The 26,448-nt window shown below is 37.6% G+C and overlaps 1 protein-coding gene across 7 annotated transcripts in view; it reads left to right on the top strand.

The window, feature by feature from the left end:
- The window catches only part of RBM47 (RNA binding motif protein 47), a 140,147-nt gene that overhangs the window by 41,817 nt on the left and 71,882 nt on the right, over positions 1 to 26,448 (top strand). For 2 of the 7 annotated variants that reach the window (XM_031942725.1, XM_031942724.1), the window contains exon 2: positions 13,742 to 13,829. The gene's annotated coding sequence lies outside the window, so the exon portion shown is untranslated. Of the gene's footprint in view, positions 1 to 13,122; positions 13,428 to 13,741; positions 13,830 to 26,448 lie in introns of those variants that run through there. The other 5 variants (XM_031942730.1, XM_031942729.1, XM_031942728.1 and 2 more) reach the window with 5 other exon arrangements.

The raw sequence follows: 26,448 nt of genomic DNA, 5'->3' as shown, positions 1-26,448 counted from the left end.
GATGGGTTTCTATGGGTATCCCACCTTCTTCGGGGCCATTTGCTGTATAAAGCTGGGGCTACAAAGATAATAGCAATGTAAAAAAGATACATTTTTCTTCAACACTGCATAGTTTTGGAGGAATTTCTAACCAGTAAGGAAGTGACCAAGAAGGAGGCCTCTGGGATTGAGGTTCAGAGAAAATGCAAGGGTCCTACTCAATTAACCTCAAGATAATTGAGAGTTAACTCTATCACTGAGTTCCTATCAGAAGAGTGTTTTATTGCTGTACCTCAATGGATCCCTTCAGGGAAAGAATGTGGAGAACCATTTATTTGTGGAAGGAAATTCTATAGTATGTAAAATTACTTCTCTGAAGCATCTGCAACGTTGGGATATTTGAGACAATCATAACTCATCATTTCCATGCGTGGCTAATCTTAAATCTCTTATTTGGGACCAAGTAAAGCATTGTACATGTTTTCCCTGCATTTTCGAAAGATCAGATCGAGAGTCTCTTTTGGTTATGCAGGTTTGCTCGCCAATGCTGAGAAATTTCTGGGTTTTGTTTTGACAACACTTTTAATAGAATGATCCTGTTTTCAACTTTGAGGTGTAGGGGATTCTATAAGGAGTTCATGACATGTATGTTCAAGAAATGAATAATATCTGAACAGTAGTTACCTTATTCACTAGGTAACCACAGGTAACTAGGTTCACAGACCTATTAATTTATATAATTTTCTAAATAGTAAGTAATTACAATATAATTCTAAATAGTAAGTTATTATTAACTTCCTACTATGGTCTCCTACCCTAGTCTGTGCTAAGCCCCACAGGAACAAACAGATCAAAAATTCATCCTTAAGCAGCTTTGGGAAAACTGCCTGCGGAGTGCCATCCTCTGAGAGATTACCTTCTTTCTACTCTGTATGTATTCTGTATTCCTTGTATTAGCTGGCTCTCTCTCCCTCTGAGCTTCTTGAAGGAAGAGAGTGTTTTACTTTTCTTGGTATCCCAGTGCCAGGCATATGAGAAGTGCCTAATAAATGCTCACTGACTGCCTATTGTTGTTCAGTGGTATCCACCTCTTCATTCATTGTTACCTGGTGGACCATAGCATACTGCCCATGGGGGCTTCTTGGCAAAGTTATCCATTGGTATCCAAGTTGCCACTTGCCTGACGGAAGGAAAAAACAAAATATATACATAATAAACCAGATAGTTTTGAGATAGGAGGGGGCATACTAGTAGTTGCAAAGATGGGGAGTTAATGGCCTCATTCACTGGAGCTGAGGTGAGCTTTGGAGAAAGCTAGGCCTTCTAAGAGGCAAAGGTAAGGAGAGACCGGTGCAGGTAAAAATAATTTTTGCTGTTGTTGGGAGTTGCAGTTTGACTTTTCATCCCATTTGGATTTTGCTTGGGAAAGATATAGAAGTCATTTGCCATTTCTTTAACTCGTTTTTTAAAATTTATTTTTTAAAGCTTTTTATATTTTCGGAAGTGTGTAAATAGTTTTCAACATTCTACTTTGAAAAATCTTGTGTTCCAATTTTTTTCTACTTCCCTTCCTCCCTATCTCCCTTAGGTAGCAAATAATGCAACATATATTAAACATGTGCATTTCTTCTATACATGTATCATGTTGTACAAGAAAAATCTCATCGAAAAGGAAAACAATGAGAAAGAAAACAAAATGCAAGCAAACAACAAAGTAAAAATACTATGTTGTGCTCCACACTCAGTCCCCACAATCTTCTCTCTGGGTGCAGAGATATTACTATGTTATTTTGTTACAGTAACATATTACTATGTTATTTATGTTGTGAAAGAAAACAGACCCAAAGAGGGGGGAAAATATAAAAAGCAGAAGATAATATGCTTCAATCTGCAATCATACTCCTGCAGTTCTTTCTCTGGAGATGGATAGTATTTTTAAGTCTTTTGGAATTGTCTTGGATTTGGGGATTGTGTTGCTGAAAAGAGCCAAGTCATTTATTCTCAATCATCATCCAATGTTATTTTTTACTGTATACAGTGTTTCCCTGGTTCTGCTAACTTCACTTTGCATTAGTTCACATAAGTCTTTCTAGGTTTCTCTGAAATCTGCCTGTTCACCATTTCTGAGAGTACATTAATATTTCATTCTGTCATATATTGTTCAGCCATTCCCCATCTTGATAGACAGCCCCTCAATTTTCAATTTTTTGCCACATTAAGAGTGTCCAGTTCATTTTACAGATAACCAGATTTGAACTTGGGAAGATTATTTTTCTTGACTCCTGGGTCAACACTCTTAATTGCTGCACCGCCTAGTTGTCCAAACTAGGTATTGGGTAAAAGCTATTTTAAAAAAAAAAAAAAAAAAAAAAAAAAAGCATGGAAATGAGAACCAGACTGACAAAAATGAGGAAAAGCAAAGCAGTGCAATTTTTCTGAATTATAAAAAGTCAGAAGACCTTAAAACATGATGAGATACCTGAGCCATATTTTGAAGGGCAGATACAGATGAAATACTGAAATACTGATAATTCTGTATTTTATCTTAGAGGCAGCCACTGGACATTTTTAGAGACCTCTACTCTAGGAATTTTACATTGGTCACTGTAATGTAAATGGATTAGTGAGAGGAAAGATTTGAACTGGAGAAAATAGCTAAGAGAATATTGTAATAGCTCTGACCAAAGGAGAAGATGGAGGAGGAGTGGCTGATTTTTTTTTTTTTAATTTTTTTAAATAACTACTTATGGGCACTCATTGACAGGAATGCTGAATTGTTCTTTTTTTTTTTTCTATTAGGTTATGCATTAAAAGTCAAGGAGGACTGTGTTGAGTTTTATTTTTTTGTGCTTCACACAAGAATTATAAAAGCAGGAACTAATGAATATTTACTCTTAAATGAAGGATTTCAGTTCGCATCCAAAAATCCTGTTTTGTATTGTCCTAAGAATCTTTGTGGTCTAGGTGGAGACTGTAGGCTGCTAAAAAGGAATAGTTCTTAAAAATTAATTTACAGAGTAAAACAAGCATTCCATAATATAGTGTGTATGGGACGGGAGCAAGACCCCCTTTCCCAATTAATTAATCAGAGACATCATATTGAGAAATTCTCCATCCAGTTAGTTCCATTCATTAGTATTTTAAAGATGATTGCAAATGAAATTACAAATCTTGTCATTCTTTTTAAATGTATAATGAAGTTACCTTGAATAGAACATTGATACTTCAAGTTTTCTCAGTTTTTCTACCTGCCTGACTCAGAGAGTAATGATAAATAATGCTTGGTAACAGTAGAACTCCATTGTGATGAGAGCCATAGTAGAAAGTAACCATGTTATTTCATGCTTTGAGAGACATAATATGATCCATTTGTTATAATGGGTTATAAGAAACCATTGCCAAATATTTTGGGGGTAGTGAGGTATAAATGTGTGGAAACTTATTCTTGAATTTAGGAAAACAAGTTGAAATCCTACTTTAGCTCCTTATTACCTATGAGACTCTGGGCCAGCCATTTAACCTTATTTGCTTCACTTTGCTTATTCAGAAAGAAAAATATAAAAATATCTATCAAGATAGATGTTAGGACCAAATGAGAAAATATTTGGAAAGTGTTTTGTAAACCTAAATTCTATATAAATGTTTTTATTTGTTGTTTGCAATACTGACACTGTGCTAGTTCATGTGTGAAAAATGCAGATTAACACTGTCCTCAGTATGTTTGCTATCTAATTGATATATCTGTGTGATAAAGAACCACATTATAATGAGATTCTGGTCTATTTGATACCTTGAAAGGAATAATTACTTAATTTTGCATATTTTAAGATACTTATTTTTATTTTGGGGGGAGGACAGTGTGTAAGGAATTTGGCCAATGCAGACTAGTAACTAGAAAAGTTTCTTAAGTATTTGCATACTATGTGATGGGTACAGGGTTGAAGCTAAAAACAAGATAAGCCCTTTCATCAAGGTGCCTACAGTTTAAAAAAGAGAAGATATAAATGGAGCACCTAGATGGCGCCATAGTGGATACAGTGTTATATCTATTAAGGGAAGTCTCAGTTTCATGAGGTCAAATCTAGCCTTGGTCACTAGCTGTTGTGACTGTGGGCAAGTCACTTAATCCTGTTTGCCTCAATTTCCTCATTTGTAAAATGGACTGGAGAAGGAAATGGCAAACCATTCTAGTACCTTTGCCAAGAAAACCCCAAAAGGGGTCATGGAGAATTGGACATGAATGAAACTCAACAATAACAAAGACACAAATGGGACATGGTGGCTTAGGGAGGAGACATTAGTGAGTCACAGGGTTGCTGAGCGGAGAAGACCAGTATGGGTTAAAGTTAAAAAACTAGACAAGGCTCATAGTAAATAGTGACCAGAGTGCTCATAATTTATTATATATCATGTCTTTAAAGAAAAACCAAAAAATAGGTAGTTTAACTGATTTCTGACATAGTCTTATATCTTAGTAGCTTAGTACATAGTAACTACTACAATCTGTGATTGTCCCAGTTTCCTCATCTATAAAATTAATAGGGTAATAATAGCCCTTTCTTATTGGGTTGTTGTGAAGATCAGATGAGATAATATTTGCAGAGCACTTAGTACAGTGTCTGACACATAGTTGATGCTGAATTAAATGCTTTCTCCCATCGACCTCCTCCCCCAGTTCCCAAGTTCCTTCCCTAATAAATATGTTAACTCTGTACCCTATATAAGGGAGTGGCCTTAAGAAGCTTATAATCTATTTGAGGAGAGAAAAGATAAGTTGATGATTTCGACAATTTAGAGTAATAAATTATCTTCAATAATTGCTATACGAAGATCGAAGATTTTATTAATTTGTGGCTACGGTAAAATAGAAATTTAAGCAAAAACTTTAGGTAGAAGCAAAATGTTCTCTGCTATGAACAGTAGGCAATTATCTCTTTAAAAAAAAGACAAAAACCCCCCCAAAAAAACCAAATAAGACAAACCCCTGCTCTACCAGATCCTATGATGTAATTATCGGAAGGCATATACAGAGAAAATCTGAGTTGCAGATCCTTGGATGTGCCTTGGATTTTTATTGGTACCTCAGTAAGGAACTGAGCCTAAACAAAAGTTTATTTATCTACTATTTTATATTCCTTCTCCCAGTCAGTAATTGAGTCTAAACAAATATTTGTTTCTCCAGTATTTTATATTCCTTCTTCCTTAAGGGGGTTGCAGAGTAGATGGGATCAATTACGGGATGAGCCTGAGGAGGCCCAGTCAGTCCAGTGGTGCTCCATGATTCTTTGGTCAACTCTAGTCTGAGCCAATCAATAGTCATGGGTGAAGGCCTAGGGCAGCAGAATTTTTTTTTCACATGAGACCTGTTTTGTGTTGGTCCTTGAGCTTCAATGTGGTCAGGGCCATTAGGAGCAAAAGCCTGGAGGGAAACAAACAAATAAGGTTATGTAAGCATGTTTTTAAACATGCTCATGTGATTTCTTCTCTAGAAGTGGGAACTAGTAGCAAATCTTTGAATAATCCCTACGAAAACAGGAATCCATTCTAAACCTAGTTTTTTTTTTTGTTTTTTTTGACTTTACATTTAAGGAAAGAGTTTCTGCAATCTCTGTAATAAAAATTTGGTTTTTTACCTCTCATCAAAGCAGGGCAAAATTTATTAAATAGGTATTCCTTATCTTGGACTCCAGTATTATCATTTTAGTTGCTTTGTCCTAGTTAAAGTAAGTGGTTTATCTTAGAACCATCAGCCCCAGATTTGCCCCCCTCTCCTCCCTTGACCTAACTGGGGTCTTGTTTTCCCCTGCCCCCGACCTCTTTCCAAAATTTACCTGTTGTAAATCTCATCACCTAGGGCCATGCTTTTCTTTTAGGCTAGCTAATCTGATAAATTTATCTGTTCATGGATGCTAATTAATTCATGAGTTACCACTCCCTCAAACTGTATTTGCATGTTACCCAGAGAAACAGAATTTATTTCTAAAGAAGAAATTCAGTTACTCTTAGTCTGGGGGGGGGGGGAAATATATATATTTATATATATATATATATATATTTTTTTTATATATATATATATTTGAGCAAGCAAGCCATTTCATACTTTTAAATTGGGACTCGGTGTACTGGACTTCAATCTCTCACCTCTTCAGACCAGAGTGACTTTAATTTTAATTCCTAATATGGGGAATATCGATAATCCACACAGTATAAACAAGAGCTCTTTGGGGTCCTTAGTAATTTTTAAAGAGTATAAAGGAGTGCTGAGATGAAAAAGTTTCAGAACTGCTGATCTAGTGAAATTCCTTTACTTTAACAGAAAAGAAACTTGAGCCTAGAATAGTTAAGTGATTTGTCCAAGGTACAAGTAATAGCCTACTAATCTGGTCTCCTGGCTTCCATTCTTTCTCAGTTTCTACAATCCATCCTTTACACAGCTGCAAAACTGACTTTAAGATGTTTTATTATGGCATTCCCCTCTTCAAAAAAAAAAAAACTTATGGATTACTATTAGCTAGCTTTTGGATAAAATGCAAACTCAACCTTCCATTTAAATTGTAATCTCTGATCTCTCTTGGGCTAAGGAATCTTTCTAACCTCATTAATATTAATTTCTTTCATATTCTGGGCAATCAAATTGGTGTGTGGGCTACTTATCCCCTAATCTCCTTCCTAGTCTTTTTATCTTTTGAGTAGTTCCCCTCCCACCCCTTCCTCATCTCCACCCCTTACACTCTTGACTTCCTTTGAGACCTTGTCTTCAATGAGGTCGTTGTCTGGGGCTTGTTTTTAAAGTGTTTCCATAACTGTATTTTCAGTATAATTGGTTTGCTTTGTAACCCCATGTATCCGATTTCATTTATTTAAAAACAGGACTCTGAAAGGGGGTCTCTAGGTTTCCCCAGGAGGCCAAAGGGAATTAATGACACACATAAAACTAGTCCCCCTCAACAACACCATTGCTGAATTTGTATCTACTTTGAATATCCTTTTAGAAGAACCTTGGTCCTGCCCTAGAACTTGGCTGGGTCCAGTAGGCCTTCTGCAGTTATCTGAGCTTCTCTGGGAAGGTGATGATGATCCGTCATCCCCCTTGAACTTAAATGTATGTGTTATTTCCTTTTGATTGAACATAAGCTCCTTGAGGGCAGAAACTGCTGGATCTTTGGCTTTGTATGTTAAGAATCTAACACTGGCTAGCACAGAACATAAGTTTGTAGGTTGATTGATCGATGAGATCTGAATCCACATGACCTCAGACACTCACTAGTTGTGTGGTCTTGTTCTCCTGGAAAGGGAAATCACCAACAATGGATTATCTTTGCCAAGAAAGCTCCATGGACATTATCGGGCCTTCTATAGTCACAAAGATTCAGCATTGAACAACAATATTCCTGTGTTCTTGCTGATATATTTCTTCCCTGCAATTTGTGGAAATTCTGTCCTATCTTTATTCCTTCAGGACTCTATCAAGCACTTAAGTCCTTGTTTTTCTTATGAATATTGAAAATGGTTATAAAAATATATAATTGGAACTTCCCGTCCTTTTTTGTGTGTGTGCTGACTTGTATTTAAAATTTGAAGCTGTGGCTGTCATTGTTTTTGTACTATGAGGAAAGAGGAAGTACATTTAAGAAGCAAAAAGCTAGAAAGAGGATAAAAATATCTGGATTAGCAGTTTTGAGCCTCTTGTAATTTATGATGAACGTATTTTCTCATTCACTTAAGGATTCTGCCTGCACCCTCCATTTAATAGGAAACAAAGAAAACAGGTAGAAGAAAGATGTCAATCTGAAAATTGGCCACTTTTGCCCAGAATATACCCAGGCAATCCACAAGAGGGCAGCTTTTCAGTGAGTCTGGGAAAAATGTGTTTTTCAGAATAGTTTGAGGGGTGACTGGAAGTGGAAGTAAAGACTCAGTATTTGCAAAAGAAAAAAAATGCATAAGAAATGTTTACATCGCAAGCCAGCTTTGTACAATAGGTTAATGTGAATTTATCATTTGCTAAATTATTTTTAAAAGTAGCCATTTTCTGACAATGGAAATTTCTCTAATAATTTACTCTTCCATGAATCTTTTTCGTTCCCTGTCCTCCCCACTCTGCTAAGTTGTGAAGCATCACTCACTAGACACAGCTTAGTATGATTCTGGAAAGGAATACAAAAATTTGATGATTCTCTACGTTCCCTTCTCAGCTTCATCTCTGGGCTAAACTGAAATGATAGTCCTCTTCCCCTTTCCCATAGCTTCCTTGACTTTGTGCTTTTGTATCTGTGTGCTAGAATCCCTGCCCCAGTCTGTTTAATCATCACCTGTTCTGTAAAGGCAAAATTAAATTCCACCCTCTCCAGGAAGTCTACCCTGATTTTCCAATTGACAGGACTTTTCCTCTCCCACATCTCAGAAAGCCCCTTGTCTCTTGTGGGCTTCCCTTAAAAAAAAAAATTTTGTTGTTATTTTGTATATGTTATACATATTTGCATATGTTGTAACATGTCCCTCTCGGGAGACTATAAGTTTTGTAAGGGTTAAGAGTGTATCTTATTTAAACACTTTGTGCCTGGCAAAAGAGCCTCATAAATGTTTGGGTTTTGCTAAGATCAAATGGATAACCCACCGTTCAGTTTTGTAAGATATTCCCAGGGTCCCTTTCCAGTCATCTTTACACCTTAACCCTCTTCAAGAACTCTGAACCAGTGGCTCTGGCCACCTTGCACTTCCTCCCACTGTATACTCCAGTGCCTGACTGTGCATTTTTATATGGCTAGTCTTGTCTTCCTCCTCTCTACTTCCTGGTTTCCTCTAAGCCTCAGCTAAAATACTATCTGCAAGAATCATTTCTGCAACCCCCTAAATGCTAATCGGTTTTCCCCTGTGTTTATTTGGAATTATCTTGTTTGTACATAATTGGTTGCATATTATTTTCCCCACTGGATTGTGAGCTTCTTGAGGACACTATTTTTGCTTTTCTAGGGTCATCACTGCTTAGCAAAGTATCTGACACATGTAGGTGCTTAATAAATGTTTGATTTCATCTTACTTGACTTGGTAGAAAAGGGTTCTTAACTCGGGATCCAGGAATTTGGTTGTTTTTTTAAATGTTGGATTATTGCACAGCTGTCAATGATAATGATTGCAGTGAGGAAGGAGGGCTTTTACAGAATTTTAGCTCTTGCCAAGAGCCTACTGACATTAATAATGTGCTTTCTTATTTATCTAAATGTAGGATTCAAAATTGGCATTTTTACTGCCCTTCTCCCTAGCCCCTGAACTGATTTGTTTCTTGATAGATTCATTTTATTAACCTAACTGATCAAATATGAAACACAATTATGGGATAATTGCTATTTCCTCAGGCAAATAGTCTCTCATTTAGTCCCATTAGCACAAATAAGGGAGATTTTTTCTCCCTTTGGGGCCAAACAGTGAATCTTCTCTTGAAAAAGCAGCTGATTTGCTCTGACTTATGACCTCTTAACTTTTCTGTGCCTCAGTTTCCTTATTGGAAAATGGCAGTAGACCTTTATATAGCAGATTTTATCCCCAGCTTTGTGAGATAGCTAGGACAAATAAATTTTAAAACTTACCTTAGCCATTAGTATTGACCTTGTCCCCAACTAAACTTATTGCTCAATCTGCTGACCAATATGGAGAGTGCTAGAATTGAACTAGGAAGACCTGGTTTGGATTCCCAGATTTGCTACTTTTAACCTGTTTAACCTCCATCAAGTCACCAGCTTCCTGGCCTCAGTAGCCTGTTCTTTCCCAAGGTGAGCCTAGATGATTTTTAAGGCTCCTTCTAAATTTAAGTAACATGATTGAGGGGAGAAGGGGGGGATTAGTCTAGGAAGAAAAATCTACTCTGATTTTTAAGGTTCCTGCTAGCTTAAGTAATGTGATTGCTCCTGCTAAAATAAGGTGAAATTCAGAAGGAAGGGAACAAAAGAGAAGCAAGTGAGAAACCTGGATAGCTTATAGCTTGATTATCCACAAAGACACATTATGAGTAGTCTAAAATTTGGCTTGGGGAAAACCCAGGGAGTAAAAAATAGTGTCATAAACTACTTTGTACACACAACGTGGTGATCCTTAAATAGGAGACAAATAGTCCATTCAAATAGCCTATAAGGGAAAACCTAATATTGCACTGCCAAAAGAATTAAGACCCCCTAGAGATCTTTGCCCAGGAACTCACAGTCCCCTGGGATCTTCCTGGGTGTGGGTGCCCATCCCACAATGTTGAATGTTTGCTGTGGTCCTGTGATAGTGCCTGAGGAAGAATAAATCATGCCAATGAAGGGAAACCTGGAAAACAATTAGAGCAATTTACTTAAGAAAAAGTTGAAGACTTTAAAAAAGCAAAGAAAAAACCCCTATTCACTCACCTGATCTCCACTTTGGTAACTTTGATCTTGGGATAATAAATTTCTATTACTTAAAATAACTGGTATTTCCATAAAATGCCTTTTCTTGAAAAGCTAGAAGAATTTAGGTGCTTTTCAGTTGGGAAATACCTGTTCCTTCATTTCATTCTCATCCAAAAATAAACCTCAAGATGGTAATATGTCTTTGATAAGTGACTGATGGACATTACAGAGCGAAATTTTGTTGTGACACAGCACCTCTTCCATTTGCTGTAAGCAAACAGCCGAGACCTTTTTTGCCCTTGAAATTTGTACTCGTGACAGGGTGGAGGAAGAGGAGGAGGAGGGAGTGAAAAGCCAAGTTTCTGTGGGTCACAGTTCCTTCAAGCACTGTATGTTAATCAAAAACTCAACCTTGGTTAATTATGCAAGTATATTGGGAAGAACTTTGGAACAAATGATTATGGAGGGTGGCTGCAGAAATTGGCAGCATTTCTCCGTGTGTAATATCTTTTTTTCCCACCTGAATGTAGACTCTAGGTTGTCCTGAGCTGCTGGGGTATTATGGGAGAGGACCTGCAAAGAGTATTTCTTTCTCAAGTCTCCTTTTCCTTTATCTATGGTACCACTAACCACTGTTAACTTATCAGTACCATTAATTCAGGCATGGGCAGTTTACAAGACTTGCTGAAAAGTAATTTTTAAAGGTTGTCAAGTTCTATATAATCCCATTGATTGATCTGAAAACAGAATTGAATATTTGCTAAGAATTTTCTCAGCAAATCATTTCCCGTATGTTTGAACGGGAAGAAAAGTACCTCTTAAATATGCTTAAAGCTCAACAAACATTTTAGATAACCAACTCCATTTCCTAAGATATCTTTGAAGGCTGTTTTCCAGAACTACCCTGAAGGTCATAGTGAAGAAATGTAAGATAGCCCTTTGGAGGGTAGGGGGTGAAGGGAAGTCTAAAATGAATATGTGTGTAATGTTCTTTCTTTTCCTTGATTTTTTTTTTTTTTTTTTTTTTAATGTTTCTTAGCTTGCATGAAAATGAGCAGCCTTACAGAATTAGCAAACGGAAGTGACCTATTTTCTCTGTGCCTATCCATGGAGTCTAGTGGAAATGTTTCATTTCCCGTGTTGAGGTTACATCTCCTTCCTTGGAACTCACTCAAAGTTGTATAGAGATAATAATGAAATATTGTCATTTTACCTCCTCATCCTTTCTCCCCCTCCTACCCACTTTTAGTAGTCATTAATTTACTTACCTTTCATTCCCCCACCTCTGGGTCAATGTCATTTCCATTTCACAGTTCAGGTAACAAGAAGTACAAGGTAGAGGCTTCTAAGGCACTTAAGCTCAAAAGATCAAACCCAGGTTCATCTTCAGAGAAGGATCAAAGAAAACAATCCAGGGTTGTGAGAAGCTGACACCATAGCCCCCACTCTCCCCAAAACTCTCGGAGCAGCCGCCATCACAGAGATATTCTGACATTCTGTTTTTCTGGGAGAATCACATAGCTAGTGCCTCTGGGGGTTTGTTTTTAATTTAGTGCAGCGATGTTTAATTTCCCTGCATATCCTCTCCATTTCTCATTAAGCACAAATACCCCAGGAAAAGCCCATAAGAGAAAAGCTAAAAGAAGCTTCAAAAGTATGTGTGTTTGTATGTATGAGTGTATATTGTGCACACATATGTGCATATATACCTCTATGCAAACTATGTGGAGAGGAAGACAGGACCTGGGATTTTATTTGTATAGAGAACTCTACTGTGAGGAAATTTTCTTCTCTGCACTTTTATGGTTTCACAGAATTTCCAAGAACAGAGAGTGATTTGTCCAGGAAGCACCCAGCTAGTCTATGGACTTAACCTTGGCTCCAAAACCAGCTTTTAAGCTCAAATGGAAATAGAACCTACCACTCTGTACATAAGGATTCCTACAGAGCCACATAATTGGTGACTTTTTAATAAATTACTATTGTCTTATTTATTTTGTTCCTCAATTATATTTTAATCTGGTTGATTTCCCTTATAAGCGTTGTGGGCCACGTGCTTTGATATCTGTTACATTTGGGGTTACCTTTGGCATTACAAAACTTGAATGCTATGATAATCTTATATAGATTTTCTTGTTCCATTTTATTTTGAGGAAAACATTTCTCAGAATTGAATCTAGAGTAGTTTTTTTTTTTTAAGATGCGATTTTATGTTTATAAATATTTTTAAATTTTAGTTTGAATTTGCTTTCCATTTTCCATTGAAGTGTTGATACTATGTTTGGTCTTTAAGATCCTGTTGGAGCTTATAAAATGTTTTTGTTTATGTAGCCTGTATAAGCCCTGAGGGTCCCTAGTCAAAATTCCATTCTCACCAAAGAGTCAGGTCCCAGGACAAGGCTATGTTTTTATCTTCAGAGTTCTAGAACCTTGGAGAAGTCAAGGTTAAGTCTTTAATGTCTTTAAAGTCTTTAAGGCTCAAGCACCTGCCGGTATGTCTTGTCTCTTGAATCAATTTATTCCAATAGCTTAAGTAGCTTTTGGAAAAGGACTATTTGATGAGGTTCAGTTGGTGCAAGAACGTTCCTCCAACAGTTTGTGACATCCTAAAACTACACACAAATGCCAAGAGACAATGGGGCTCGAATTTCTGGGAGCACATATGGTGACCAGAGAAATTGTTCTTTGTGATAGAGCCTCTCTCTCAGCTCTTTGTGAAGTCACACAAAGTCCACTCTGTCCTTGGCTCCCAATGCTGACACTTTTAGCAGCTGACCCAGGGATGCTGATGGGAAAATAAGAAGTCCACTAACTTCGGGAACCTAACTAACTAGGTTCCCCTGTTGCCAAAGGAGAAGGGATGGGGGGAAGGAGACTTGAGCCAAGACCAATCTTGCTCCTTCACCTGAATCCCATCTTAGGGGTTTCTTCCTCCTTAGGGGTTTTATTGGAGTGTCAAGCTGTGAACAGTCCACAACTCTTTAATGAGACACTTTACTGTGTTTTTTTTTTTCCTATATATTGTGTCTTGCTCATACCCAACATGCTTTTCTCCTCATTGCCTTCTTAGTTCTTTGCAAGGTGCCATACCTCAATATTTGTAAAGGATTTATAGTTGTGTGTGTGTGTGTTTTTTTTTTTTTTTTTTTTTTAATGGACCTTTGCTGATATTGGAAGTTTGGGGTCGGGGTCGGTTAAAGAACTTTACAATTTCCTGAAATCAATCCAGCCTGTTAACTTCCTCCTTTTTCAATTCTAGTCCCACTTCATTGTTGAATCTGTATTGATAGATGCTGGGGAAGTTATGGTAGTTCATTCACTGAGGAATTGCGAATCTCTACAATGAAGTTCTGCAAAAATTTGATGCAATCAACATGATGTTATTATCCCTACAGGAGTCTGGAGGACCCCACTATTCAGAGATTCCCTGCTGAATCCTCACTCTTCACTGGATCCCCACCATCTCAGAGGTGAATACTTTTGGTGAGTGTATATCTCCCCCTGTAATACATCTTATCTGATGCTTGATATCAGAGGGACATTGAAAAGGGTATTTCTAACTTAAATCCTCCAAAGAGTTTTGAGTGTTCTCAATGTGTCGATGGGAAAATTTGTAAAGGGATGCTTATTTGAGGGATTAGTGGGAGTAAGCAGTAATGGACAAAAAATAAACACAAAAATCTTACATTTTCTGCATCTTTCAAGTCTGCTCAAGTTAACTGTCGATTACATTACATCTATCTGGATCAAATTTCTCTAGGTGACTTTTTATAGGAGTCTATTGAATAGAAACTAATCCCCAAACTAGGAAATTTGTCCCTTCCGTCCCAGTGAGAGACCCTTGCCACATTTCTTTAAATCCTAGTCCTTCAATTTTTCATGTGAGACTCCCTTTTGCACTTAGTAACCTCACACAAGAAACTCCTCTGATTAATATTTTTTAAAAGCCCAGATTTTTAACCAGTGTAGATCTGGTTATGCTAACAAAATGCCCTCACTCTTTTTCTCTACTTCTGTATTTACTTTAATGAGTATAATTTGTGAGAAGTGGGAAAGAGTGTGTGGGTGGCCATTTGGTAGAGTGCTTCACTTCCCCTCCCTTAGACTGTGGTGGAAACACACCTGATATGTAAATTAATGGGGACTAGGACAGAGCTGTACTTGAATAGGTCATTTGACCTTAATCCAACTAGCTCTTGGGACTTTTGTAGGCTATTTGGTGATTCCACTGTTGGTTGAATGTTAGCTCCTTAAGAGCAAAGAATATTTTTTCTGAGTATTTTTGGTATTTAGCATTGTAGCCACCACATAATAGGCCTTTAATAAGATCTTATTGAATTGAATTAAATTGAACCTTAATATACTGTACCATAAAAAATATCCGACTGGCAAAAAAAAGTTGCTTTTGCTCACTCAAGAGTAATTAAAAATAAGTTTACAAGGGAGAAAGATTTTAATTTGTCACTGTTAAGCTGTTTCAAATTTTGCCTTTTTCAAAACTGAATTTCAGTCATCAAATTCCAAATTTTAAGAATCAGAAAGAAATAGTCATAGCAATCATAGCAGAATATTGTTATTTAGTAAGTTCTACTTGACTTTCTTATATGAGAAAAGATTGTTAGACTTCATTTTACAACTTAATAAAAATACATATATCGTCACCTGTTCTTACTTGAGCTAAAGGAAACTTTGACTTTCAGAGAATTGTGGGCACTAGAGCCTAAAAATGAAGTGCTTACCAGCTGTGCCCCCCCATTAAGGGTTTCACCACAGGGCCATATTATTTAAAGGAGAAATATTCTGTGATCATCTCTTTTAGCTCCTTTTCAAACGAGGAGACTGAAATCTAGAGATGTAAAGTAAATGCAAGAAATATTTTTTTGTGGGGAGCTGGAGGAGAAGCTGAAAGTCCTCATGTACGAGATAGCATGTTAGACACCTTCAAGGAAACTAGAAATACTAAAGGTACAAGTAATGCATGGAGATGATGAGGAAATACAGGTATGGGGACAATATGTAAAGTCTTCGAGGTAAAAAATGCAGGAGCAAGGAGTCCTCTTTGGCTGGAAGATGAGCTTGGATCCAAATTGTGAAAGAATATAAATACCAAAAAGTTTTGTTTGTTTTGTAAAACATATAGATGGGAGACAGTTGCAGGAGTTTTGAGATTTGTCAGGTTGATTCTGCGGCAGAGAAATGGCCTTCAGTCAAGAGCTCCCTTGGTTTTCATGATGAGGTTGACCAAGTAGACACCCAGAGGAAGCTAAGGGAGGCTGTTAAGGGCTTAGCCCTGCAGCTTGCCGTAAGATTCTTCCCCAGCTATTGGAAGGGCAGACTGCTTTCTGAGCATCACTCGGGGCTGAGGGCAGTACAGAGGGACAGAACTCCATGTTCTTTGTACTGAAGTGGATGGTGAAGTGTCTGAAAGGCACACACCTATTGCTGTCGGTGTGTACCAGACGGGAACTTACCTGTTTGCTTCAATTTCCATCTTTTGTGTGTTTGGAGACGTCCCTGAGGAAAGCAGTGACAACGTGATGTTTATTAATTTCAGTGTAAAATTTTTTGTTTTGGCTCTTTGACTAAAGAGATGCTTCCTAGAAACCAGCCTGAATTTAGACTCCTGGCAAAACCACCTGACATTTACATTCAGAGATTAGATTTGGGGATCCAGGTTCTGTCCCTGTGTCTGGCTCTGTGTGATTTGTACCTCCTGTGCAGACAGGAGAAATGTATTATTTATTGTGTAAATATATAAAATATTTATTTATGTAAATTAATATACAAAATATATTTACATAGATGAATATATGATATATAGAGAAGAATTTTTTTTGCTAATACTGAAAATAATAAGTATCTCATAGGAATGGAGAAGACTCGGCTCCTCTCCAGCCTCCTCACTTAACAGCTAAAGCTCCTAGGTCCCAGATATCTTAGCTGGTTTGTATGTGGTCCCACGGGTAGGAAGACAATGGCAGAATTAGCCCTCAGATCTTCTGCCTCCAAACTGGCTCTCATTCTACCACTTCATGCTGCCTCTTCTTCCCTTACTCCTTCTCTAACTGCTACCTAGAGCAAAGGGCTAGGACTAGATTGACCAAAATGCAGAGCTTCAGTTAGACCGGAAGGAATTGAGGCTTAAAGATTCCCCAACTGGTTCTGGAGTCTTCAGCACAGATGGGTGGGAGTGTCGCATCTAAACTTGCAGAGCAAGAGGTTTTCATGGAATTGTCCAGCATTTCTGCAGTGCTTTGAGGTTTGACTACATTTATCTTTCTCTGGGAGGAAAGGGCGACTCATCTTCACTTTAGAAATAAGGAAGCTGAGGCAGAGATTTGTTCAGAGGCACACAGCTAGTAAGCGTCGGGCCGGATTCAAACTCGATATTTTCCGGCAAACACTATACCCTTTGCCACTTAGCTATCCTTCCTGGACCTATTTCTATCTCCTATTTCCCTCTTCCGTGCCCTACAGTCACTCAGCACAATCAGACCTACCTTTTTAAAAATGCTTTTTATTTTCAAAACATTCATTCAAGTTTTTTTTTCTTTTTGCCTTCCCTCTACTTCCTCCTGTAGATGGCAAGTAATCCAATGTAATTCTTTTTTTTTTTTTTTAATTTGTTTATTTACTTCTTTTTAATACACATTGCTTTATGAATCTTGTTGAGAGTAAAGAATCAGAACAAAAGAGAAGACCCATGGGAGAGGAAAATAGAAGTGAAAATGGCATGTGTTGATTTACATTCAATCTCCATAGTTTTTTATCTGGATGCAGATGGCATTTTCTATCCAAAGTCTATTGGGATTGTTTTGCATCACTGAACTGCTGAGAAGAACTAAGTCTTTCATTTATCAAATGTAATTCTTCTATACAAATTTCCACAATTAGCTTGCTGCACAAGAAAAGTCTGATCAAAAAGGGGAAAAATAAGAAACTAAACGCAAGCAAATAACAACAAAAAGAGTGAAAATACTATTCTTTGATCCACCTTCAGTCCCTACAGTGCTCTCTCTGGATGCAGATGGCTGTCTCCATCAAGAGACCATTGGAACTACAGGCCAACTTTAAGCTCCAAAGTGTCAGTTCAGCAAGCTCATTGGAATTGAGATCTCCTTAGGCGCGTGTCCACTTCTTGGTTAAAGCAATTGATTCATACTGTGGTGTGAATAAAGTGTTGTATAGGCCAGAGGTGATGCAGGCAAACTAGGGTTGTGGCCCTACTGGATGGATTTGTGAAGTTCTTAACTGTTGACCCTACAAACCTGGGAAATGGCCAGATATAATTGGTAATTGGGTGAGAAGAGGCAAGGATGACCTGCTTGTTACCCTCGGAGGCTAAAGGCCGCTAGTGTTGGCCCTCAGTAAAGATGTGGAAGTTTGCAGGAGGAACAAGTTCAGGGAGGAAAATAAAGAATTTTTCTTTGGACGTGGTGAGTTTGAGTTCATGTCTAACAAGCAGAGATGAGGGCCTATAAAGGGAGAAATCTTGCCCTGCCAGACAGTAGGAACATTTGACTGACTGTTGGTTAATAGTGAGAAATGCTAAACCAGGGATCCTGGCGTCATAGGATCCTAGAGCAGGAACTGAGAGCAATCTTGTATTGTCTCATTTTATTTGTGAGGAACCCAAAGTCCAGGGGATTTACTGCGAGTCTCAGGTGAGAAGCATTTATCAGCAGACCTAAACAAGTTAGCTACTATTCCATCTAGTATCTTTTAGGAGCAAATTTGTTCATTTCCTCTTAATAATATCAAATTAAATAGAGAGAACTTTGGGGCAAGTTGCAGGCTTTTAATGGAAAGTAGAAATATTATCTCCCACATAATAAATCATATTTGTATGCTAACATTGACAAAGTCCTCTTCTCTTAACAACCTTGGAAGATGAACATTGTTATCCATTTTACAGATGAGTGATTGAATCTGCTTTCCTAGCTGTAGTTATGTCAGAGTAGGAACTGAGATTCAAACTCTGGTCTCTTAATTTCAAATTCAGTAGTCCTTAAAGGGGGATAAAAACATCAGGAAAGCAAGGAGGAAAGCAAGTGATACATTTAATGCTCAATTTTGTAAAGTTGTGTTCATTTGGAAGTATATAAACGTGTTTTCTGACCTTCTTGAGGTCAGTGTCTTCCTTATTTTAACCCCCTGATTCTCAGAAAAGGGGAGAACTTTCATAGTAACAGTAGATTCCTCCCTTGCCCACAAAGATAACTGAAAGGCTTAATGATGTAACTCTGAGCACTTGTAGTAATAGTGGCTTATACTTTTAGTACCTCCTAACAATCCTGTGAGTTAGGTCATATATAAGTATATTTTTAGAGCACCTGAACTGGAATCGGGAAAACCTGATTTCAATTGTGGCCTTAGACACTTAACAGTTTTGTGAGCCTGAGCAAATCTTCTAACTCTGTTTCCCTCAGTTTCCTCATTCCTGAAGCAAACTGATAAAGAAAATGGAAAAAATTACTGTGATTTCTTTGCTAAGAAAATCTGCAAATGGGTCACGAAGTATTGGGTGAGACTGAAATGACAAGAACAAAAATAAATCCTAATATAACATCATGATATAAATATATATCATAATTATAACCATATAATCATAGAAGATATAATTGTTATGTATTATATAATATAAATATAAATCTTAATATAATACAACCATTGCTTACTGTTTACTCCAACCTGTATCCAAACTGGCAAGTCTAAGATTTCCAAAGGCAGCTGCTACTATGAAGTTGGTACTCAATCTCTGTCTATTCAGAGTCCTGGTGTGTGTGGGGAGGGAGGGAGGTAGAGACGAGAGCAGGGGACTACATCTTGTCATTTGGAGTTTCAGATCCTCACTGGTGTGATTCCCATTTATACAAAACAGTCTATTATTAACTCTTAAACATAATGCATTTACTTAGGCAAAAGCAGGTATAATCACAAACACTTATCAAAAGACAAAAGCAAGAGGAAATCTTATTTTTTAAATCATAGTTGATCCACAAACCTAAGTCACACTTGGATAAATGGACACTGTTCATGGGGGAAACAGCACACATTATAGAAACTTAGCAGGTGACATGCGAGTGAGTGGGAAACCCAGGGACACTCACAGCTTTGGGCTTCAAGCTCTGATGTCCCTGATCCCTTCAGGAACTACATATGCCCTGTGAAGTCACTTTTCTGACAGCTGCTGCCCTTTGGGTCCTCATCGTTTATGCTGGACAATCATTCTTCTTTTGCTCTTGAACCGTTGAAACTGCGACAAATTCTTTTAGCTTATAGCCACTCTCACCAGAGCAGCCTGCACAAGGCTGATTCACCATTTTTAATGGCAGGGGGAATTGCTAACCTTCTCCAATCTGCACACGAGAAGGATGCTCTTTTGTCTGCTGGATGGAAAGCTTATCCCCTGTTCGTTCTCATCCTCTCTCATTCTCTTTCTCTCTCTCTCTCTCTCTCACACACACACACCTCCCACTTCATTTCTTCCTTACAAACTTGAAACAAGAGAAATACTCCTGAGAAAGGTCTCTCCCCTCAGCTGCAGATAGCACTTTGGAGCAATGGTCCCAATAGGTCTGCACAGAGCTCTCAACCACTGAGCTTCCAGTGATTGCTCCAGCTCTTTCCCAGCCAAATAGCAAAACAATGCTTGATCCCCCAATCACAACTGAAAGATCAGCTGGCTCAGCAAGAGGCTTTTGATGTCCTCTGTCCCCAGCTTCCAAGCTTGGCCTTTTATGTAACAGCTTTCTTGTATAATCTCCTTCCGGTCCCCAGATTTATAATTTTGTCAATTATAAAATATAAAACTCTCGATGGTCGCCTGTAAATAACTGTTTGACCACAACATCTGTGATGGTCGTTGCTGAAACAGAATCTCTCGGGCTATTCACCTGAGGGATAGTTCTCATCTGGCCCGCAGAGGGATCTGTACCTCTTCTCACCTCTTCTCACTATTTTGTCAAAGAGGCTGTTTCTTCACTAGTGGATTTTATCCATTTTTATGTTCTTTTTCTGCCCTTTATGGCAACCAAACTGTTGCACCCACAAAAGGAATAGTATCTTGGATGTCTGTCTGTGTGTCTGTCTGCCTGCTGCCCATCTATCTGTGTGTCTGTCATCTGTCTATTTAGTCTATGTCTTTCTATCTGTGTCTATATCTGTCAGCCTGTCTTTCCAAGTGTGTGTATCTCTTGGTATATTTATATCTGCCTATCTTTCTGTCTGTTTGTCTACATCTGTTTGCCTGTCTCTGTCTCTAGATGAGAAACCTGTTCCAAGGGAGATTGTCACAAGTTACTAAGACCTATTGTCACAAGTTACTAAACTTCTCTGAGCTTGAGTTTTCTTATCTAAAAAATGAGGAAATTGGACTGATAACCCACTGAAAGCCCTAATTCTTTGTTCTGTGATCTTGACCTTCCTAGGCTTTCTTTCCTCATTTCCCACCCAGCTGCCCAGGAGCCTCATTATTCTGTAAAATGACATCAGTAGCCTGACTTTACGCACCCCTTTGAATGGAGGGTAGAGCACAGAGCAAATCTCTATTTCCTTCCCAACTGCACTCTAGGTTTAATTCATCATGCTCTTCTTCCTTGTTCTTTCCCCTGCCCCTCTACTTTTCCACTTCCTTTTGTGCATTGTCTCTGCCCCCATTAAATTGTAAATGCTTTGAGATCTGGGACTGTTTTTTTTGGTTTTTTAAAATTGCTTCTCTAGCACTTAACACAGTACTTTTCACAGAGTAGTTGCTTAATAAGTATATTTATTAACTGGTTGGTCTATAGATCAGGCAAAACATACTTAGATAACTCGCCTCACAGTTTTTGTGAGGAAAGCACTTTTACACACTGACATGCTTTGGAAGGATGACCTATTGATCACATAACTACTAAATGGCAAGAGTGGCAGGATGGAGTCAGTGAAGGCTTTGAACCCATCTCGGGGTTCTTGATAGTATACCAAAATGATTCTAAATAGGACAGGTCCTTGGTTTAGTTTAATTAGATTAATTATTGGTTTAGGGAGGAAATTTTTTTTTTCCTTTTTCCATGACTTGGGGTCAATAACATCATGAAGTAAAAGAACTTGATTTATCATTCTTTTAGTTGAGTTGAGAAATTCCAATATATTCCCAATTATAAGTAGCATTTAAGAAATTTTAAGGATGAATTTTTAATTATTATTGATGAGTATGAGCTCCTTCAGAACTCATAAATTGAGTTGTTAGGAGTGTCTATTTTCTTAGATCATAGATTTGAGTGAGTATCCATGGGAGAGTGTTCAAAGTCTAAATTTGCTGATAATAACAATCAGACATAAATACCTAGTGCCTGATACTATGCTTAGATCTTTAGTGCTCATTGCTGATTTATTAGCAGAACACATGATCTAGAGATTCCAGAGAGAAAATAAGTGATTAGAGTCAGAAATTTGATAACTAAATGAAATGCAGGTACCCAGAAAAATGAAACATTTCTGGAAAATATGCCATTATGGTATTGGAAGAGTAAGGTACCAATATTGTGCAGTATTTGTGGTAGGTGCAGCCCAATGGGATGCTCTGTAATCAAAACAATTGTGGACCAACTTGAGCTGAACAGACCTTTAATTCTCCTTTTGTTTTTGGAGTTGCTAGGCTTCTATGAGAGGAAGCCATACTTTATGTGATGTGAATGATAACTACCTCTTGACTTTTGAGAAGTTGGAGAGTACTCCCCTTGCCTACTCCTACTCCCCTTGACCAACTGGGAGTACTGCCTACTCCCCTTGACCAACTGGGACTGTCTACTATGCTCAACCATCTGGTCATGGTTCCTTAAAAGACTTCAGGGTTTAAGAAATGTTTCCTTCATCTTACATGCTAATGGAATGTGTATTAGACCCTTGCAGATAACTGACGGGACACCTTAAGAACTCATTTTCTACACCCTCTTTTTGCACCCGTTAAAAATGAAATAAAAACCACTTTTCCTGTTAATAGTATTCGTGGTTGCCTTTGACTCCTGGACTTCTGACATAATTGTGCTTCTGATACAATTCTTCTAAGACCATACTATTCTTTTTATTTTTTCCAGTGACTTTCCTTGCTTCAATTTTCTGTTTCATTGTGTTTTTAAAATCTGAATTATCATTAAATTCTTTGGATAATTCAGATTATCCCTATTCATCTCTTCTTCCTTTGAATGATTTCTGCTTTATGGCTTCTTAATTTATGTCTTAAAAATGAAATTCCTGGACCAACTTTCTCTGTAAAATATTAAGCCATTGGCTTTTACTTGTCCTTTCTCTGGATCCTTTTAAGCTTGCTCATCTAAAATATATGGTGCATTACAGATGGTAATTGACATTTCCTTTCCTTCATCATGAACTCTATGGTAGAGTGGTCACTTGCCCCAAATGTCCTGCCATTTCTTCCTCTGCAACTAGTTCCTCCTAGTTGGTCAGAACACAATCCAAAATAGCAGTTCCCCTTGTTGCTTCCTCTAACCTGTAAAGAATGAAATTTCCATTTCGGCAATTTACAAATTTGTCTGATGTTCTGCTTTTGGCAAGAAAGAACTTCAATAAATGTTCCAATAGTAGTGATGTGAATCCCTCCCTTTCTTATAATAGCATGTGCCAGATTGGTGACTTACTCATTTTAATTTGTTCTTTCCCAGTATTACATCTATAGCAGTGTCGCTTCTGTTTCTGTCCCCACTGAATCGCACCCATATCTTCTTTACCTTATTTCTCCCCTCCTGTTTAGTCTTTCTCTGCCTGACTAAGTATATGGTCCAATGCTATTGTACACATACCAGCTTTTTCTCCTTTGGAGTAATGGAATTCTTCCAAAGCAAAACTTCAATCATTACTAGTAGTTTCAGGTATACTCATGAGGTCAAATTGATGTCTTTGCTTTAGGATCTCTTGTAATTGATCATCAGATAAAGAATTCCTCTTGGTGCTATATCTGATTTTAGTGCTGGCTTTATTCTTAGATATTGCCTTTTGTGAATTATTGGTCCTTCTGTTCTACCCCTGTCATATCTATAATACTGAGCTTATCAGATCCATGTGGACAACTTTTTCAGTGTAAGCCTTTTTAATTACACTGGCCACAAATATATTTTTGCAGCTTCATGGTAAACACATCCTGTGCCTTGTCATTCCCATTTATTTATTTATTTATTGTTTTATTAAAGCCTTTTATTTTCAAAATATATGCACAAGTAATGTTTTTTTTTTTTGGGGGGGGGTCAGAAGTAGTTTATTAAAAAACAAGTGAAGCCAGATGAAATTATTTTTCCTTACTGATAGCGTTACATAAAGGGAAGCTGAAGATAAGGTATATCTCAATTTTTTTTCTTCTTTTTTTATTATTATAGCTTCTTATTTACAAGTTATATGCATGGGTAATTTTACAGCATTGACCCTTGCAAAACCTGTTCCAAATTTTCCCCTTCTTCCCCCTACCCCCTTCCCTAGATGGCAGGTAGTCCAATATATATTAAATATGATAAAGTATATATTAAATCCAATATATGTATACATATTTATACAGTTATCTTGTTGCACAAGAAAAATCAAATCTAGAAAGAAAGGAAAAAAACCTGAGAAGGAAAACAAAAATGCAAGCAAACAATAACAGAGTGGAAATGCTATGTTGTGGTCCACACTCAGTTCCCACAGACCTTTCTAGTGATTGTAGATGGCTCTCTTCATCACTGACCAGAACTGATTTGATCATTCCCATATTTTAAACTATTATGCAGGAATCCAAATCCCACCCTCAGAGATTATCTTAAACTAGTTGTTCACCTTTGACATTTGTGTTTTTTTTTTTTGTTTGTTTGTTTTTTTGTTTTTCCCCCTGGAACTCTGTAAGTGAACAATAGAGATGTTCTACTCCAATCTCTCTTGCATTTCATGTTTGTGTAGCTGCTATCAGATTCTGGCAGAAACAAAAACATATAGTGTCCTTTCTACAGATTCCATCTAATTTCTCCTTGCCTTCCAAATATATGCTGGGCAAAGAGTTTCATAGACCTTCTTTTTGGTGGCTCTCTTGCCTCCAGGTGAGATCAAATCTTAGCTACTGAGATCGGCTCTTCTCATTTGATCTCATTCTACAAATCTTTCCTAGATGGGAAATTCTCTGACCTCGTTTGGGGTGTAGTAAGGCTTTATTTAGCACAAAGAGGCAGGACCCAAACACAAAGGATACAATGAATTTTGGGTTACTTAACGATGTCACCACAGCTCATTTCATCTTATTGCCACCTCTGTAACCTCTCTTCTGTCTCACTGGTTATTAGGTTGTGTGTCTGTCTGTCCATCCATCTTCCCCTTGGGGGATTTCCTCATCTGATGATTAATTGCTGGAGCTAGGAGCTCTGTAGAAGAGATCCCGTAAAAGATTATTTGGTAGTATTGCTAACCTACAGAGGAAGTACAACCATACTCTACGTATAGAAGACCCCAGCAATGGACCCTAAACTAGTCTTAACTTAAAGGGTGTTGGAAGTTCCAGCAAGGGCAGCCCCATAGCTGGGGTTGGGAGAGGGAAGGACCAAGGGCAGAGACAGAAGGTCTGATGCAGAAGACCTAGAGACGGAAAAGCGAATTAGAGGAAAGGCTTCAAGACGCAGAAGAATAGCAGCAGGAATTAGGAGTTTCTGCCAGAAAAGTTTCTGTGACCAGGGAAGGCACACCCTGCTCCTAAGGCACTTCTTGTGTTCAATAACTGCTAATCCTCCACTAATCCTCTGCACCTGTGCCTATGGTGGGGCCCAGATAATGATGCGACCTGAACTAATGTATTTTGCAATAACATTGTTGATGCATTCTGACCAAACCTCAAAATTGTGAAATAAATCCCACATATTATCTCTCACTCAGCCATTCACCCCTTTGAATACTGTCACACTTCCATCACCTACCATAACATAGTTTTTTTTTTTCCTAATGTCTTTTTATTAGATGAATTAATCATAATGAGTGAGGTATGACTATGTAGCTTGAATATGACCCCCTCCTGCCCATTCAGGGCTGCTCCTTTCCCCATCCCAACCCTTCATGTAATCTGGAATGATTCCAGACATTGTGAATTAATTATGGTCTGTGATTCCTACAGAGGACCAGGAAAGGGTGAGCAGGCATTTGCCAGTGGTGTATTTCTTGTATGTTGTGTAAATCTTCTATGTGTTTACTTTGAAGGCATCTTGAGAGAGAAAATAAGAAAATACAGTTGTTTTAATGGGGTTTTACTATTAATATAAAACATTATTAATTATAGTTAATAAATATTTAAAATAATCATGTGTATATGTATACACACAATTAAATCTAAATCATCTCAATTACTAGCTATGCCATTGTTAGAAGTAGATGTACAGTAATTTAAGCATAAGATTATATAGAAAGAATTCTTTTACATGGCTGGAATTAGGACTTGGCTTATGACATTTATTAAGCATATTCTGCATGTATAACATAAATAAGTCATAAATTTAGACAGGGATTCTTAACCTACAGTCCATGAATCTGGTTCAAATTTTAAAAAATAGCTCTATTAATATAATTCAATTCCTTTGTAATCCTATATATTTTAAGCATCTAAAATTTCAGATTTTGATTTGAAAAATGTTCATATGTTTCACCAATCTCTGTATTTGGCTGTGGAAGAAACTGAGATCCTGATTGGTAGAATATTAGGCCTTAGATTTATTTTCTAATTATATCCAGTTCTCTGTGACCCCATTTGGGATTTCCTTGGGAAAGATACTGTCAGGAATACTGTCATTTCCTTCTCTAGCTCATTTTACAAGTGAGGAAACTGAGGCAGAGGATTAAATTACTTGTTTGGGGTTATATAGCTAGTATCTGAGTCCAGATTTGAACTTGTAAATATGAGTCCTTGTTCTATACTATCGAATGACTTAGGTGCCCTGGACCCTTAGCTTATAGAGGTAGAGAATATCTAAACATAGATTCTCCAGCTCAAAATTGAGTCGTATTTCCCATTGCTCGCATTTGTTTCAGTATAGTAGTAAAAATAACCATTGTATTTGATCATTGTTTTATTGCTGCCCATAAGTATCTTCTATCTGTCATC

This window comes from Sarcophilus harrisii, chromosome 6, assembly GCF_902635505.1.
Source record: "Sarcophilus harrisii chromosome 6, mSarHar1.11, whole genome shotgun sequence".
Classification (NCBI taxonomy): Eukaryota; Metazoa; Chordata; class Mammalia; order Dasyuromorphia; family Dasyuridae; genus Sarcophilus; species Sarcophilus harrisii.
This window is presented reverse-complemented; position numbering and strand designations above follow the sequence as displayed.